The sequence below is a fragment of the Chelonia mydas genome, chromosome 10, assembly GCF_015237465.2.
Source record: "Chelonia mydas isolate rCheMyd1 chromosome 10, rCheMyd1.pri.v2, whole genome shotgun sequence".
NCBI classification, from domain to species: Eukaryota; Metazoa; Chordata; order Testudines; family Cheloniidae; genus Chelonia; species Chelonia mydas.
In genome coordinates, this window is record NC_051250.2 from 40,011,751 (window position 1) to 40,030,768 (window position 19,018).

At 52.9% G+C, this 19,018-nt stretch overlaps 1 long non-coding RNA gene across 3 annotated transcripts; it reads left to right on the forward strand.

Moving 5' to 3' along the window:
- Positions 1-10,059: 10,059 nt before the first annotated feature.
- LOC122462173 lies at positions 10,060-18,660 on the forward strand. 3 transcript variants are annotated; one of them, XR_006284577.1, is made up of 3 exons: positions 10,060-10,120; positions 15,122-15,289; positions 15,780-18,660. It is a non-coding gene; the product is annotated as an uncharacterized LOC122462173 (long non-coding RNA). The 3 variants fall into 3 exon arrangements; XR_006284575.1 differs by lacking the exon at positions 10,060-10,120 and adding an exon at positions 14,470-14,532; XR_006284576.1 differs by lacking the exon at positions 10,060-10,120 and adding an exon at positions 14,488-14,570.
- The last annotated feature ends 358 nt before the right edge of the window (positions 18,661-19,018 follow it).

The window sequence follows — 19,018 nt, forward strand, 5'->3', positions numbered from 1 at the left end:
TAAAAAAAAATTGCTGTTAACAAGCATGTTATCGCTGGAGACACAAATCCACAGTTTGAGAACTGCAAAACTAAGTATCTCTGATGGTATCTTCTAGACTGAGCACTGAGTCCCATTGGGTAGATAGAAAGATTAACCTAAATAATCTGTACAGAAGCCCCTGGAACCCCATAAGATTGGGTCCCTAATCCATGAACTATTGGAACTCATTTACAAAACTTTTCTTAAACATGACATGAATATATTGTCTCATACTATAGAATTAGAATTTATACTCGCTATTCCATGATGCAATATCTTTGAGCTATAATGTATCTTTATATAGGTTTTGTCCTCAAAAAACATTTTATCAAAAAAATCCAATTTAAATAAATTTTTTTTAATCATTGATTTTTATTCACCCTGGCAAGACCTGTGGAGAACAGGGAGGTTTCTGCAGCATGAGGAGGAAGCCCAGGGTAGGAGGAAGATATCAGGAAGATACCAGGATTGGAGCAAGCTCCTGCAGTTGGCCCTAACACACAAGGGCAGGAACTGATCTCTCAGGAGGAGCCCTGGGAGGGTTGCTCATTACAGAGAGCCCAGGAAAGGGCTGATGGAAAGGCCTGAAGAAAGGCTAACAGTAGGAAGGAGTCCAGGGGGCAGCGACAAGCATAGGCGGTGAGTTATATGGGCCCGTGGTGCCCATACTCCATCAATATTCATGAAGGTGGGCCCAGCTCCACCAATGTTTGGGCGCCAGGCCCCATGCTTTGGGGGGCCCCTGCTCCATGGATCAGCAACGTGGGGCGCTCTCACCTCGGGGGCAGCTCCCCCCATCCCCGGAATCGCTGCGTGCTGCAGAGAGGCCCCAGCACTGACTCGGCTCCCAGTTCACTGGCCGGGAACTCCGGCCAATGGCAGCTGCAGGGGCCGATGCCAGAGCTGCCTGGACACACCTCCACAGCAGGGAGGGAGAGGGAGCCGCAGGCAGAGAGAGCCCCAGGAGTCTGTTGCTGTCAGACAGACACATAGGCACAGCCGGGGGGTTATGGGGACAGACAGGTGGAGCCAGCGGCGGGGGAAAGGAGCAGTACACAGTACAGAGGGGGCTTCCTGAGTGGGCTATAGCAACACCACCCTGCAGAGCAGACCCGGGCTACGGCTTGTTCCGTCCATCACTTCCTACCCCCCCGCCCCATGGAGACCCACACAACCCTCTGCCCCCCGAAAGACCCCCAATAGTGCCTGTGCCCCCATCACCCCTCTCCAGAGAGTCCCCTCCCCCTCTTTGTGCCTCCAGAGACAGCTCCCCTCCCCTGCTCCAAAGCTCCCTACAATCTCCCTCTTTGCCTCCACTGGCTGGGAGGCTCCCAGTCTATTGGCCAGCTCGGTCAATGGGAGCTGCACCTGAGGCAGGGTGCCTGCTTGCAGATGCAGACCTGCCTGGCCATGCCTCCACAGCAAGGGGAGGGGGAGCCACAGGTGAGCAAGTCCCAGTCATCATCAACACAGACACAGCAATTCTCTGGGTATTTAATTTCACTGAGGCAAGTAATTCAATCTACTCTTCCTTTCCAGACAGTTTGTGGCATTTCCTGTAAGAAAACTTACAATATCTTTGCAAAGAAGTCCATTTATAGTTTTTTTTCACTTGAGAAGTATATTTTCTGGTTGTTCATGAGCTCATTTATTTTGTTAATTTGGTTTCATAGACAATTTTAAAAGTCACTTGACTTGTACCTGTTTTTTTCCCCATTGGTCCAAAAACACATGGAAGATGTGCAGATTTTTATTTCTGTGGGCCAAACCACCCTGTGTAGAAATGTAAATGTTGGAGCTAGAAAAGCTCTGCAAGGGTATGGGTCCCTTCAGGAAATTGTCCTCAAGTCATTCATTCTTCTGGGCATTCCATTCTATTGTTCCCTCCTATAGTGATAGTGATCAGTGTTTCCACCCACAGGGGAGAGGCAGACGACTGGGTCAACCCTGCAGTGACTCTGTCTCTACCCTTGTTCTCTGTCTGCTCCCTCTATCAGCCCCTTTGATCTCCCTAGGATTGCCCCTTCCATTACTCCCTCTGGGTCTTCTTTCTTTGGAGCTTCTCATGAAGTAAAGTCTGTCATTACAGGTTCTTACCTCTGTAATGTATTTAATTTTGATGTATTTATTGTTAATTAATGGACTGTGGGAGTCCCCTTCAGCCCTCTGTATAAACTGATCCTCTTCTTTCCATATGTTTTGCCCATAGGGTTTTCTGCAGCCCTAGGGCAGCCAGCAATAACCCCTGTGCCTTTGCAATGGGGTGAGGGAAGGGGACCATGGGTTCCCTATTTATGTGATTTGCAAGAAGTGTTGTCATTACTTAAGGTACCAAATGTGTTTAAATGATATAAGTGCCTTGTAAAATGCCAAAGCAAGCTCATTTTCATTTCTCATATAATCTCATATACAGTACACACATTTTTAATTAATTATATGAGTTGAATTTATTATTATTAATTGCTAGGTTACTGGGGGTTTTCAGTGTGGCAAAATGTGTGCTATTTTATGGGTTGAATGATTGAATGACATAATAGCCCCCCTCCCCCAATGTCCGTCACTAAGTCTGGTAATTTTGTCAAGTGTTCATTGCACAACATGGTGGTGCCTACCCCTGCCTTGTGCTTCAGGGGGTCACGGGGTCCAGGGCGGCCTGGCGCTGGCCACAGCGAGTGACCTGGCCCCAGCCCACTCCGCTCTACCTTGCCGGCTCCCGGCATTGCTCAGGGGCAGGGGCTTCAGGGAAGAGGCGGAGTGGGGGCGGGGGGGGGGAAGAGGCGGGGTGGAGCAGGGTTGCTTGCTGCTGTCAGGGCCGGGCACCCCACTAACCCCCCCAGGCCATCCAGACCCTGTGTCCCCCCAAAACGCAGGGCCCCGGGCAGTTGCCCCGGTCCATCCTACGGCTGGGACAGATCCACTTGGGCACCAAAACTTATACAAACCTGCCACCCATGGCGACAAGGTATCTCCATCCTAGGGTCACTGCACTGAACCCAGTGTAGAGGGAGGGCCTGGATTTTCTGCCAGCCACTGGGGAGGGTGGCGTGAGGCCCTTGACATAAAGGGATAAAGATGATTTAAATGTTGAGAAAAGGGAGTACGTGGTCTAGGGTGCCAAGATTGGGGGATGCCAAAAAGTGGTGCCATGAAGCCCACGTCCTCCAGCAACCTGTTATTGAAATGCCAATAGACCGACCCTGGCCTCTATGAACTGAGAGAGACTGTCACGGTCACCAAGTGATGATCCGAGAACGGGACCGGCCGGACGCCAGAGGCGTGGGCTCGTGCCAGATGAAAGTGCAAAACATAAATGCGGTTCAACTGGGAGTGGCGTGACCGATCCTCCTCCACCCGGACATAAGTAAAGGTAACATCTTCGGGGTGGTGGTTACGCCATACGTCCACCAGGGAGCGATGGTCCACGATCTCCCTGAGGATGCCCGCGGCTGCCTGGGATGTCTCGACTCCTGAGCAGTCCCGGTCCTCGAGGGTGGCATTGAAGTCCCCGCCCAGGACCAGGCACTCGTGAGGATCCAGAGTGCCAAGGAAGGCCGACACCTGCCGATAGAAATGCTCGGGGGAGAACAGGGTGGCCACCCCAGCCAAAACGGGCGCCGAGGTGGCTAAAGTAAACCTCGTCCCCCAATTCCAGCTGCCAGCTAGCCTTGACGGCTGGAGCCGTGTGGGTCTCCTGCAGGAAGATCACAGAGTATACCCCCCCGCAAAGGAAGAGAGCACCTGGCTCCACCAGAGACCCACGCTACAGCCCCTGGTGTTCAGCGTAGCAAAGATGGTGTCCTTCATAGGGAGGGCTGGGGTGAATCCTCACGGGCAGGGTGATCAACAGCCTCCAGCAGGCCCCGCAACAACCCATGTTCGACCCCAGAGGTCATCAGGGAGTCGCAGAACTTACGGGCCCGCCAGTAGGCCGTAAGGCCCTGTCTGCCGGTTCCTCTCCCTTCCCCCAAGAGGGCCTTCACGGCCCGGAGGACGCGGTGGAAGTCCCCCCAGCGCTGGAGGGCGAGCTGCACCTTGCCCTTTGAGCTACGGGTGTCGAGCAGGAAAAGGCGCAGCTCTTCCCTCAGCGCAGAGGGGGACGCGGCAGCCAACCTGCTGCTGTCCTCCGGTAAGGCCCCTAAAAGATCTTCACGGCCTGCAGAGACAGGCAAGCATGGAGCGGAACCCTGGCACGGTTGCGCCGGGCAGCACGCCCCCATCCCCGGCACGGGAGGGGGCGGCGGAGTTAGTAGTGCAGCCCCCATGATGTTGGAAAGAGGGGACATGAAAACTGTCCCCTGAGAACTGTCCATAGACAAAGGAAACGAGACTACCTCGGGGGAGGCAATAGCATGGGAGGTGGCGGGGAAGGCGGTGAGCGACTCATTGGGAACAGAAATAAGATCAGGGTGGGGACGGGCCAGGGACTAGGACAGAAGAAGGGGCGGGAGCAGGGCCAAGGGCTAATATTGGGACCGGGGCAGGAAAGGGGCCAGAGCAGGGGTAGGAACAGGAGCAGGGACACTGATCGGTTTGCTGTCCCCGACAGCCAGGCTATCAGGGTGCGGCTCCTCTCAGCCGGGATTAGGGGCCAAAGGGACAGGGGTTAGAGGGGCCTTCACTGACGCCGGGCGCGGGAGCTGTGATAAACACATCACCCGCAGGCACGGTGTCAGGCACTACGGAAAGCCAACCACTTCGTCCGGGTGCTAGAGGGCCTGCCCACAGGCCCGGGGCCTGACCACTCGGCATCAGCTGTTGCCTCTGGGGGCTTAGCAGCCTCAGGTGAGGTGCCATCCTCGGCCGGGCAAATAGGGAGAGCCAGGGGTGCGACAAGGACCAGAGCGGGGGCTACAGCTAGGAGCGAGGGGCAGGGAGAAGGAGGAGGGGGCAGTGGAACTGAGCCACCGCCCACATCGAGGCCTGCTGGCAATGGGGGTCGTCCTTGGGAGGGGACTCAACAAGGGGGGGCGATGGCATCTCCGTCTGCTGCCATGGCTACCATGGCCAGCGTCTTCTGCTGGGCTCACGGCAGAAAATGTATCAGCCCCCCGCAGCATCTTTCGGGGGGCCTCCTCTCCCTCTTTGTTGGAGGGGGAGGGATCGAGCCCACAATTTACGGGCGCTGCGCTTCCCACGTAGAGCACCCAGCCCTCTGAAGTGGAGGTGGAGGGCCGCTCAGAAAGGGCAGGACAATAGGAGGAAGGGAAACCTCTCCCTGGGGCGGCCCCTCTCCCTCAACTGACAAAGGTCTTGCCGCCCTCTCCTGCATGGGAGGAGGGGCAGCGGCAGTGGCACCCGGGCTGCCAGGGTCGTTGGCGGTGACAGGGCCGTTGCCCTCCTAGGTCTCGGGGGTCCCGGACGCTCTTCCGGGCTGGGCCAGGGGACAGTCCTTCCAGACGTACCCCGTCGCCCGGCAGAGAAAGCACCAGGCCTCCCTGTCAAATAATGGACCCGGTAATGGGCCCCCTGATAGGGCACCAAGAAGGACCCCTCGAGCGCCACCCCGTCACGTGTTGCCGGTGGCACTTGAATCTGCACCTGCCGGCGGAAGGACAGAACGTGGCAGAGGGCGGGGTCCTTGCAGCCCAGCAGGAGAGGGCTGATGATGGAGATGGGTTTCCCCAGGGTGGAGAGGGCAGGCAACAGGGCAATGTAGGGCAGAAAGGGCGGGACGGCGGTCAATACCACCCCTACGCCCAAGTCCTCTAGTGGTTCTATGGCAACGAACACGCCCCCCACCACCATACCCTTCTCTACCACCTCCTGAGCAGCGGCCTCCGACGCTAGGAAGAACACAACCTTACCATACATCTTGGAGGCCGTCACGATGGCCGTGGGCCCTACCACCCTCGCCAACCCCCACACGTACGTTTCAACGTGGGGGGAGGTAGACACCAGGAGGCAGCGGACACCATGCCTCCTGGTCAGCAAGGGGAAGGGGCCCCGGCCACCAGGAATGGTACCAGAGGCGGCAGTTGGGGCAGATGGTGCAGCGGCATGTGGGGGGGGGGGGGTGGCCACCTGCGCGTACGCTCTGGGGGCAAGGGATGGAGCGCCCGCAGAGCTGGTGGAGGGAACGGCTGGGGAGGAAGGGGCCACAGCAGAGGTCAGGGCCGTGGCAGGGAGGGCAGCCCCACCAACGGGGGGTTTTGTTTTCTGGGTGGGGCCTTTGCCCTTTTTATTCCCCTGGCCCTTTTTGCTGGTGGAAGGGGCAGCTATGACAGTGGCGGAGTCTAGACTGGTGGTGGCCAAGAGGGTAGCCGCTGGGATGGACAAGGGAGGAACTATGGGAGCAGTGGGGGCAGGGGTGGGGCCAGGGGCAGAGGCAGGGTCCTCCTCCATAGTGGAAAGAGACAGAAGGCCCTAAATTGGGGGTGGGATAATGGACAACTACTCCTCCCCACTAGACGGCAGGCAGGGGAGGAGGGTCCAGCAAACAATCCTTATTGAGGTTACAGGGACAAATCATCCCGACGTGTAGAAAGAATAGCAAATATGGCAGGCGACCAGCTTGGCTTAACAGTGAAATCCTTGCTGATCTTAAACCCAAAAAAGAAACTTACAAGAAGTGGAAGACTGGACAAATGACCAGGGAAGAGTATAAAAATATTGCTCAGGCATGCAGGAGTGAGATCAGGAAGGCCAAATCGCACCTGGAGTTGCAGCTATCAATACATGTTAAGAGTAACAAAAAGGATTTCTTCAGGTATGTTAGCAACAAGAAGAAAGTCAAGGAAAGTGTGGGCCCCTTACTGAATGAGGGAGGCAACCTAGTGACAGAGGATGTGGAAAAAGCTAATGTGCTCAATGCTTTTTTTGCCTCTGTCTTCACGAACAAGGACAGCTCCCAGACTGCTGCGCTGGGCGTCACAACATGGGGAGTAGATGGCCAGCCCTCTGTGGAGAAAGAGGTGGTTAGGGACTATTTAGAAAAGCTGGACGTGCACAAGTCTATGGGGCCGGACGAGTTGCATCCAAGAGTGCTAAAGGAATTGGCGGATGTGATTGCAGAGCCATTGGCCATTATCTTTGAAAACTCGTGGCAAACGGGGGAAGTCCCAGATGACTGGAAAAAGGCTAATGTAGTGCCCATCTTTAAAAAAGGGAAGAAGGAGGATCCTGGGAACTACAGGCCAGTCAGCCTCACCTCAGTCCCCGGAAAAATCATGGAGCAGGTCCTCAAGGAATCAATCCTGAAGCACTTACACGAGAGGAAAGTGATCAGGAACAGTCAGCATGGATTCACCAAGGGTAGGTCATGCCTGACTAATCTAATAGCCTTCTATGATGAGATTACTGATTCTGTGGATGAAGGGAAAGCAGTGGATGTATTGTTTCTTGACTTTAGCAAAGCTTTTGACACGGTCTCCCACAGTATTCTTGTCAGCAAGTTAAAGAAGTATGGGCTGGATGAATGCACTATAAGGTGGGTAGAAAGTTGGCTAGATTGTCGGGCTCAACGGGTAGTGATCAATGGCTCCATGTCTAGTTGGCAGCCAGTATCAAGTGGAGTGCCCCAAGGGTCGGTTTTGTTCAATATCTTCATAAATGATCTGGAGGATGGCGTGGATTGCACCCTCAGCAAGTTTGCAGATGATACTCAGCTGGGAGGAGAGGTAGATACGCTGGAGGGTAGGGATAGGATACAGAGGGACCTAGACAGATTATAGGATTGGGCCCAAAGAAATCTGATGAGGTTCAACAAGGACAAGTGCAGAGTCCTGCACTTAGGACGGAAGAATCCCATGCACCGCTACAGACTGGGGACCGAATGGCTCGGCAGCAGTTCTGCAGAAAAGGACCTAGGGGTTACAGTGGATGAGAAGCTGTATATGAGTTAACGGTGTGCCCTTGTTGCCAAGAAGGCCAATGGCATTTTGGGATGTATATGTAGGGGCATTGCCAGCAGATCGAGGGATGTGATCGTTCCCCTCTATTCAACATTGGTGAGGCCTCACCTGGAGTACTGTGTCCAGTTTTGGGCCCCACACTGCAAGAAGGATGTGGAAGAACTGGAAAGAGTCCAGCGGAGGGCAACTAAAATGATTAGGGGGCTGGAGCACATGACTTCTGAGGAGAGGCTGAGGGAACTGAGATTGTTTAGTCTGCGGAAGAGAAGAATGAGGGGGGATTCGATAGCTGCTTTCAATTACCTGAAGGGTTGTTCCAAAGAGGATGGATCTAGATTGTTCTCAGTGGTAGCTGATGACAGAACAAGGAGTAATGGTCTCAAGTTGCAGTGGGGGAGGTTTAGGTTGGATATTAGGAAAAACTTTTTCACTCGGAGGGTGGTGAAACACTGGAATGCGTTACCTAGGGAGGTGGTAGAATCTCCTTCCTTAGATATTTTTAAGGTCAGGCTTGACAAAGCCCTGGCTGGGATGATTTAGTTGGGGGTTGGTCCTGCTTTGAGCAGGGGGTTGGACTAGATGACCTCCTGAGGTCCCTTCCAACCCTGATATTCTATGAACAGGGTATTGGGAATAGGGAAGGTGGGACAGGGCCAACCACTCCTCCCTGCTAGACTGTATGCAGGAAGGAGGGTACCAGCATGGGCGGGGGGAAACTGTAAGGGGATACCAGGGGAACGGAAGAAGCAACCACTCCTCCCCACTAGGCTGCGGGCAGGGGAGGAGGGTGCTAACAACAGAAGTACACGGGGACAACAAAGGAGAGGGGGACAATCACAGGCGCAGGGCGGGGCGCTGGCTCCTCTGGCTGCACTCAGACAGGGAAGGACTATGGTTGCATCAGGGGAGGTGCAGTGATCAGGGTAAACAACTTAAAAAAGTGGGGGCGGGGGGGACACAAGCACTCCGAAAGGGGACATGGGCACACCAAAGTGTGGGTTGGGCGGGGCAGGGGTCAGCAGGAGTCAGGGGGAACAGGAAACAACTGAGGGCGGGGCAAGTAGAGCACAAGGGCAGAGGGGAACCAAACTCCTGGGGAAGGGCGGGGCAAGCAAAGCAACAAACTTGCAAGGGGTGGGGCAGGGCAGGCACACAAACAAGCCCAGGAACCTAGGATGGGGCCAGGGTGGGACAGGCAAATAACCAGGGAAAAATCTTCTGGGGAGCTACTGGAAGAAGGGAAGAGAAAACTGGGCTGGGGGGTAATGGGAAGGCCCCCCCACCCAAATACAACTGAGGGAGGGGGGGCCAAGTCCAAACAAGAGAGGGGGGGAGAGTGCACCCACGAGCACTTGTGGGGCTCACTCTAGTCCTTGCTTGCTGCTGGAAACAGTCCCAGATGGTGGTGGGCGAAGAAGCAAGCAGCCCCGTTGAGGGGTGAGCAGCAGGTGTTGATGGTCAGCTGGGTTGGTGGAGGGAGCGGTGGCAAAAAGGGGTGGTGGTGGTGGTGAAGGAAGATGTGGCGGGGGAAAGCAGGACTGGGGGAGGGCTCCACACCTCTCCCCTGGCCCCCCACAGCAGCAAAAGGCTACCACCACCCCAAGAGCACAGCTGTTAAAGTCACTCAGTCCAATAGCCAACCCCCTCCACAATTCATTGCAGCAGCCTTCCACCTCCTTGACAAGGCAGCCAGCTCAGGAGCAGCAGCAAGTGGGCAGCAGCCAGCCAGGTGAGAGCCCAGGCAGAAGGAGTGACAACAGTGGTGATGGTGGCAGGGTCCCCACTTCTCCTCCCTCCAGAGGGGTGGGGATAGGGGGGCAGGCCAGCAAGGCCCCCCTTCCCCACAGTAGCAGCAACAGCAGTGGCTCCCAGACGGGGTCCCAATCAGCAGTAGCCCTCCAGGGAGGGAGGCAGAGAGCTCCAAACAGCAGCAGCCCAGGAAGGGAGAGAGCTCCAGCTAGCAGGGCAGCCTGAACAGACTGATCTCTCCTTCCTGTAGCAGGGTGGTCACCCACTACTGCCTTAAAAGGCTTAAAACAGCCCGGGGAGAGGGCTGTGGCAGGGAAGGAAAAGCGGGGCTGATTGGGAGAAGCAGCCTCAGCTGTGGGCCACGCCCCAACCAAGCCACAGCTTGGCTTAATCAGGGCCCAGCTGGCCCTTATAAGGGCAGTGGGCCAGGAGTACAGAGTCTCCTCTAGCTGTGGAGGGAGATGGGCTTGGCTGCTGGGGAGTGTACCAGGGTACCTGAGGTAAAGTAGGGCTGGGGAAGGCCAGAGGAGCTGAGAGGCTCTAGACTGAAAAAGCCCTAGGCTGCAGGCCTGGCAGACAGGCTAAGACAGGGTACTGGGGTTGCAACAGGGTAGCTCAAGGGTAGGCAGAGGCAGCAGGTCCAAACCCCCCTTGCCTATGATGAGTGGCTTATACATACTGCAGTTGGCCCCAATGAAAGGGGGCTAGGTGGTGCCTGGTAGTAGCCTATAGGCTGAAGCAAGGTGGGGATAGAGGGTGGGGGCTTCCCTGGGGAGGGGAGACCCATATCTGTGGGATATTGCCTGGAGGGGCAGCACCCCAAGTAAAAAGGCACTGAGGTCCAGGAGGAACATGGGGGGCCAGTGATGGTGAGACACTGGCAGAGGGTGCTCCGGAGCTGGTAAAAAGAGCAAATTTCCAGATAGGCAGTACCAGTGGGTGAGTCTGTGCCCCATTACGGAGGGAGAAAAAGTCCAATGAAAAACTAACTTTTTCATATTTCAAATAAAAAGAGGACCATTCTGAAACAAATTTTTCTGCAAAAAATTTTATTTAATTGAAGCCATATTTCAGTGTTGCCATATTGAAAGCAACACTGTGCCCTTGTTGCCAAGAAGGCCAATGGCATTTTGGGCTGTATAAGTAGGGGCATTGCCAGCAGATCGAGGGATGTGATTGTTCCCCTCTATTCGACATTGGTGAGGCCTCATCTGGAGTACTGTGTCTAGTTTTGGGCCCCACATTACAAGAAGGATGTGGAAAAATTGGAAAATGTCCAGCGGAGGGCAACAAAAATTATTAGGGGACTGGAACACATGACTTATGAGGAGAGGCTGAGGGAGCTGGGATTGTAAATTTAGTCTGCAGAAGAGAAGAATGAGGGGGGATTTGATAGTTGCTTTCAACTACCTGAAAGGGGGAATCTAAAGAGGATGGATCTAGACTGTTCTCAGTGATAGCAGATGACAGAACAAGGAATAATGGTCTCAAGTTGCAGTGTGGGAGGCTTAGGTTGGATATTAGGAAAAACTTTTTCACTAGGAGGATGGTGAAGCACTGGAATGGGTTACCTAGGGAGGTGGTGGAATCTCCTTCCTTTGAAGTTTTTAAGGTCGGGCTTGACAAAGCTCTGGCTGGGATGATTTATTTGCGGGCCTGTCCTGCTAAATAACTGGCTCTGTCAGCCTGGAGGCAGTAGTGCTCATAAACCTCAATGGCCACTAGCCAGCTACAGAAAGCCACACTGTGTTGGAGTGGGTTACCCTTCACCTCCTCAGCTGCTAAAGTAAATAGATGAGGATTTGCCCACACAGTGGGGCAATGTGCTCTCTGTCGGTAAGATTTCAAAAGTGCACTAACATGCTGCATGTGTATTGGTCTGTGTAGACCCTGCTGGTGTACACTGAAAGACCCCTGGTGTGCTTTGACATAGGACTGTTTCCCTACTGCACTTCAGGGAAGTGTATTGAACTTGTAATGCACACCAGCAGGGTCTACACTCACCAATTAATGAGCAGCATGTTAGTGAGCTTTAGAACTCCCAACCCTGGAGAGCACGTTGCCCCACCACTAGACAAGCCCTTAGTGTTCAGACTTACTCAGCTCTCCCATCCCCTACCATTCCCATTGTTCTCTGTCTGAAGGACTCTGGGGAACACACACAGCTCCTTCCCTGATCACCAATCTTCTGGTGACTACAGCCGCAGCCCCTCACATCAGCACCTGTAATCATTTTCTATTAATTGTAAACGTACATTCATTAATGTCAGGCCTTGGGTATTTTTCCTTTCACCTCCTCCTTTGCTTTGGCAGGTCATATAATTACTCCCAGATTTGCTAATGTGGAGCTGTAGATGATTTATTAAGGGAAAGTTGACAGTTAATGACAAAATAAACTCTGCAGATGTATTCTTTCTTCCCTTTGTTAGTGGGAAAGATGAAAAGGCAACAGAAGGGAAGAGCAATAAACAAAGCTGCAATTACATGGCCAAAACCAATTAATCACATTAATGAGTTAATGTGATTGTTAAAATGTGGCTTAAGAGCTGAGAGTGGTTTGGTGGAAGACCAGAGAAACCTCGCTGTTTTGACCACCCGCTGCTAGCAGAGGTGTTTTGCTCCTTGGTCCATACAGACCCAAGCTCCTGTGAACCATAGAGAGAACTGCAATCTTGGAAAATGACCATGGCAAAAGCATTGCATGGCTGGTGGGTCTTGCTCACATGCTCTGGTGTCAGACCTGGGGTCAGGAAAAATTTTTCCCTCAGGTCAGAGGAAGACCTGAAGGGTTTTTTTGCCTTCCTGTGCAGCACAGGGCATGGACCAGATGCTGGGATTATCTGGGCATGCCCCGTGCTGCCTGGCCCATCCCTCAGGGAGCGTGGGCCTGGGGTGGAAGTGACATCACTTCCAGGACCCTCCACGCCGGGGACAGGTAGGGGAGGCGGTGCCTCCCGAAACAGCCAGGTGTGGCCCTGCCCATACTCCACCCCACCCCACCCCCTGGGCCCCACTTCTGCAATTCTGCTGGGCTCCAGGGGGCTGGGTGGGTGTGGCAGTGCTACCATCCCGGCACTCTGGGGCACGCACTCCCCCTTGGGTGGAAGGGGCAGGGCTGGGGGCAGCGTCCCCCAGCTAGCAGTTGACCTGCCGCCCATGCGGCGCCATCCAATCATGCGGGGCCCACAGCGATCGCCTCAATTCGCTGTCCTCTAGGGATGGCTCTGAGTGCTGGAGTCCTAAAGAAAGAAGTGCCAGAACTCCAGAGGTGGAGGAAGCTTGCTCTGAATGCGGGGGCTGAGGTGAATAATGGGGGGCAGTGGGAGGGAGCAGAAGTGAACTGGGAGACAGTGGGGAGAGTTGGAAGAAAGATTGGGGGATTTGGGGGAGGCCCAGGGGAGTAGAGCCTGGCCGGCCCTCCTCTACCTCCCTGCTACCTCTGCCTGGTGGAAAGGGCAGGGAGTGGTGCATAGGGAGTGTAGGTCTTGAACAGACTTTGCTCCACCTCCATCTCCTCAATGTGCTGCTGTGCTCACAGGTCACCGAAGTGGGGAAAGCAATCGGCACAAAGTATGAGATTAGCTTTGGGTGATGGGGGAAAGTAGACTATTACTTGTCTGAGTCACTGTCTGGTTCTTTTGCTTCCCTTACTTGAACTTTGTGGCAAAGCTACTCACTGGGGAGTGCTGTAGATGTACATGCCACTTAAAAAGCAATGGTCCCTGCTTCGAAGAACTGCCAGTCTACAGGGAGTCATGCAAAGAAAGGCCACAGGACAACAGTTCCAGGGTCAGAGGTCATGGCACAGCCATCCAGTTATTGAGTCTGTGGAACTCTAGTGGCTTTCTGTGGATTCAGCCCAAGCCTGATGAAACCAATGAAAAAACTATTGTTGGCTTCAACTGACTTGTACTAGTACAGCATGGAAAGAGCAAGTTTGGGTTTTGTAATTCTGTATTATTCAGTGTATAAATTAACATCCTGAGTCAGAAAAGCACTTAATAGAACTTGAGCACTTGCTCACAGTTAAATGAATGACTAACGGGTCTGCCAAATAGGGATGGATTTAAATAGGTGCTTAAAGTTAAGTCCCCACTTAGGTGCCATGTTGAACTGAGACACAACAGAGTTAAGGGGCTTCATATTTGTAGACTGAGCTGCCCTGGGGAATTGGAGTCTATCTCTGCCTCTTCCACAAACTTCCTGTGTGTTGCTGGGCATGTCACTTACTGTCATATTGTGGGGTGCAATCCAGACTGGTAAGGGGTTGTGCCACCATCTACCCTGTAACCCTGGGTGCCTTAAATGCCGCTCTGCTACTGGGGCTCACAGCTGGACACCAGCAGACAAGCATGCAGTTCCCTGAGCCTCTGTGATGCTTTGCAGTTCTGGTTCTGTGCTTTTACCCCAGCATCCTGCCTACAGCATACCAGCCCCGCTCAAGCCTCTATCATCCAGTTACCAGATGCACGAGTGACGCCAACACACTCCCAGTCCCAAATTTCCCCAAATATACCTGCCCTGAAGTGTCCAGCCCTCTCCCGGGACACTTGGAGAAGTTATAAAATTGTGGGTCCCTTTAAAGAAACAGTATACTGGCAGCTAACCACCTTACTGGAGTTAACACACACTCTAGGGGATCAAAAAACTGGACTGGTTTATAGTAAAAAGTAAAACACTGTGATGCGGTGTTTACCCCACAGTTGCCCTGAAAGGGTTAAGGACAACTAAGAAGGGGGCTAATTAATCCAATAGGTGACAGGTGAGAGGAATCCAGTAGCCAAGTAAGCCCCTGATGGAGTGAGAGAGACCAGCTGAGGAGGAACAAACTGGGCTGAGATGATAGACAGGAAATTAGAAGCCAAAGGGGTGGCTGGGAAAGTCTGTGTAGTCACTCCCTGGGAGAAGGGAGGTGTGTTTGGGTTGGCAAACCACGCAGGAGCCAGGAAGGTGGGAAAGGTAGTGAGGGCTGGAAGGGAACAGGCCTTGGCTGTTGGCTAGAGGGTCCCTGAGCTGGAACCCGGAGTAGAGGGTAGACTGAGTTCCCCTGCCAGCTGCTGCGGGGGTGGCACTATGTGGCAGTGACTGGGAAGATGCCTAGGGCTGCTGGCAAGGAAAGACATTGATACCCTGGAAGGGGGAAACACAGACAGTGACCTGGCTAGAGGGCTGAGTCATGAAGAAGCAGCAGCAGCTTGTGGCGCGAGAGCAGGGCAGATGGGCTGAGACAGCATGACAGTGTGCAACTGCAGGAAGGGGCATGGACTTGGAGAGCTAGTCCCCAGAGTGACCAGTAGGAGGCACCAGCCTAACAGAGAGTGGATCACCTTGTCACAAACACATTTACTAAACAAACGTCATTGGCTAAGTAACACCAAGTAGAGGGAATATAGGGTAGAAATGGTTACAAACAAACTAAATATGCTTCTAAGACTAACACTTAATTTCAGCCAGTTATAATCTTTGCCTAAGCATGTTTGTCACTTATAATCAATTTCCAGAGACTTCAACCCTCTTGGCTGAAGGCCCCATCATTCTGCGATCCCAGAAGCTCTGGCCTCTTTAGTCCCTCAAGTGATGGATAACTTAGGGGTTCTCTGCCCCTCCCTTTACAGCCCAGTAACCCTTTGGAAAATGTCTCTCTCAAAGCTCAAGACCTACTTCAGGAGGTAGGAACACCGATTACTAGGCTGGCCAGACACAGGCCTGTGTGATCTGGTCTTGCTGACTCCCCACCTAACTTGAGAGCTTTGGTGACTCTGTTTTCCGCATAGGTAAATTGCGATCCCATTGTCACTGGTCAGTCCTGCTGCCTTTGTATTCAAGAGCTGGGCAAACCAGTTCTCTACTTCCTTCCAATACAGACTTTAAATCAGAAGGTCAGAGAACATCCATGACTCCACTTGCAGTGTTAATGCATACATTTCACAAGCCTATGAATCACCAGGATGTCATTTGTTTTCCAGTGATATATGACATAGGACCATGCAGATACAGATCATGAGACCCATGTGTTGGGGTACACTGGTCAAAGCTGGCTGAAACTCACTGCTAGATGCCAGGGAGCCCCCTGCCCTCTGACCTTGGGATGTTGTTAGCATTGTACTTACACCAGACTTTTCAAAGGTGGCCACTAATTGTGTGTTCCTCATTTTCTAGGTGCCTGACCTGGGGGATCCCTGGGCCTGATTTGCAGATGTGCTGAATGCTCCCAACTGCAGCCAAAGTCAATCAGAGCTGGGCATTGAACATATAACGTGCTATACAGTGCTGTGCCCTCTGAAAAATCAGGCCTTAGGCCTTTCAAACTGGGCACCCAGAATTAGCTGAGCATTTTCCATCGTATTTCTTCTTTCACAGCTGATTTTAAAGTGGGGACTAATTGATCGGCTTTGAGCTAATGGTTTTGATGGAGAATATTGATTGGCAATGCAAACCTGACCTCCCAGATTTGTCCACACACACTGCTACAGGAAAATCTGCTAACCCTCGCGGGCCAGAAGTCAGTGCAGGATTCTGAATCCTCTGTGCACCTTCTTGCCCCCCACTCACCCACAGATGGGTTCTGCCCCAGATGTCCCTTGCCCACTGCATGTTCACTGGCTGGCTTAGACCTGTCATGAGGAATGGAGACAAGGTGAAGAGAGGGGACAGTTTCAACAGATGATCGAAAGGGGCAATTTTGGTGATTAAAGATGGTTGTGCTCCTCGTTTTCCACAATCACACATCCCCAGCATACACAAATACTGTACATTGCATCAGAGTAATGCCTTCCTTTGTCCCTCTGTGGAAATCTTGGCTGCAAAATCTGCCTCAGACTACACGTGAAATGAGTTCTGTCAGCTCAGTTTAATCACTAATGAATACTTCTCCATATGGCTATGCCACAGCATAGCTACTACTCCTAGCATAAATGGCAGTCTGAGCAGAGGCCCAGGGGCTAGCATACCGGGGTTAGGGAGGCTGCAGGTCAGGATGGGGGTGAACTGGTAGAGCTGGTGGATCCAGGACTAGAATAGCAGAGAGTGCCACTGTGGCTTAAGAGTGAGCTGCATTGGTGGAGCTGTGAGAAGCTTTAGGACTGGAATCACAGGGGAGATCTACACATCTGGATTATGGCAAAGTTGTGGAAAGACAGTGGAGTGAAGAGCAGGGCTGGAATAGCAGGGATCACTACAGGTCAGGACTGAGGTGTATCAGATAAGGACTGAAGTGAATTGCTTAACCTTTCAGGGCAGGGCTGGAACAGCAGAGGGTTCTGTGGGTTAGGTCTCGGGTACATTGGCAGAGGTGCAAGTGGATGCAGGTTTGGACTAGGAGTAGGTGCAACAGGATTGGAAAGGGTGTGTGTGTGTGTAGCTCAGGGCTGGAATAGCAGGGAAGGCCTGAAGAGCATGGGCAGAACTGGCTGATAGGCAAACCTGCAGGCTTCTCCTTTGTGCTAGCTCAGTTTAGTATATCCCTACAGACCAGGGACACGTGAAGCCCACATTTTAGCAATGCACCATCCCTGCCAACTCTCTCGCCCAGCACCAATGCTGAGCCTGCGCCAGGGCCGGTTGGCTACTTGTCAACTCTTTTTTCTTCTTCTTGTCACTGGGCTAAAGCTCATTTGATTCTATTAACAGAGGTTTTCACACTGAGCCTGGGATTTAAATTGGCAAACTCAGGTTTGATGCAGTGTGTTGTCAGAGCCTCTTATGCCCATAATGAGACTGTGATGAATGGCCCTTTGTTACCCATTCTGCAGCAGCAGCCTCTGGAGCCAGTTCACGCTAATGCTAACCACATGAAAGCCGAGGACGAGGCTGAAGGAAGAGGAAACCCAAGTACTGGCATGAGAGGCTGTTGGCCATGAAGGCTCTAGCCCAACATAATTACTGACTTAATTACTCATGAAAAACTATGGTAAAAGGACATGAGTAAGGCTGCGAAGTCAAGCAAAAGCTAGGAAATGCCAGGATTCAGGTTGCCTGTGCAATCTCAGTGGGGCTCCCCTGTAGACATACATTATGTTACTGTGATGGGAAGCAGCATAGACTAGTGGGTAAGCCACTGGATTAAAACTCAGGAAACCTGTCCTCCATTCCTGGCTCTGCCACTGGACTCCTGGGTAGGCCATTTCCCCTTCTGTAAAATGGGGCTAGCCAGCTGGTCGGTACAGCATTTTGCAATCTATGGATGAAAGCTGCTATAAGAGCTGAGTGTTGTTATTATCTTAGCTTCCCAAGTGGAGAAAATTAGTCAAATCAGATACCAGGCAGTCCTGTGGCCCTGTGGCCTGCAGATGAGATGCAGACTTGTGGAGAGACGGACAGGGAGCAGGAGGACCTGTGGGAGAGCAGCCTGGTGAGTTAGTGATTTGTAGAGGGCAGGGGGAGACTGAGTAGAGGCTGTAAGACTCTTTAGGGACTGAAGACAGACCCTTAGGGCGGGGAGGCTGTGGCCAGCTGGAGATTTGGTGTTTGTTTCACTTTGATACCTCAGAAGGGGTGGATTAGTTCTTTTATGGTCAATGGGCCACGTCACTGCAGCAACCAACCCAGGCAGGAGGAATAAACTCCGTGAAAGGGAAACTGAGGCAGCATCTAGCCCTGAACCAGACCAGGTCGGTGGTGTTGCTACATTTGGCAATAAAGGATCAACCATGGGACACTCCACATGCATCTGGGTATTGTTGGAATGACCCACCCCCAGTCTGGGAGGGCTGTGAAGTGCTGTGTGCTCACACACAGACGCACACATTAGCACAGCCAAGCAGCATGGGAGGGATTGGAAAGGTCGGCCCTTTTTCAGGCCCCGATTCCACACCCAAATCAGCGATCTTGCAGCCTAATGCTAGCTCTGTTCCAATACCAGCGAAATAAGTTCCAACACCCGGCATAAGCTTTTCATCCAGCAATTGGCATCCACCGCTGCCTTAATGCATTTGTTTAATCTCCTGCAGACGTCTCTGTGTTCTTCTGAGAGAATAGGAAATCGGGAGACTTTTGAAGTTGTCTCCATGCAGCCTAGTAAATTCTTATTTAAATGCTTTGAGTTCTAAGTCTGGCTTTCTCTTCAGGGACAGATGGTTACCCAGATGCAGAGTCATTACCCTGATCTAGAGTGGACCCAACCAGAACCCAACATCCCTGAGCACTGGGAAAGCGCAGGTCCAGATCCTGACCCAAGAGTCTTGCGTGCGTGGCCCAGGGTGATGCTGACAATAGGCCACTGACTCGGCCAATGAGTAGGCCAATAACGAACCACCAACTTATCCAGAACTCTCAACCTTCAGCTGCAAGAGCAAAGGCCTCCCACCCTGGAGGTGAAGGAGCTCGCCTGTAGTCAGAGCTAGCAGTAGGTCCCTTGTCCTTGCAGTGGGCCAGCCACTACCTTGCCCACAAAGCTGGCA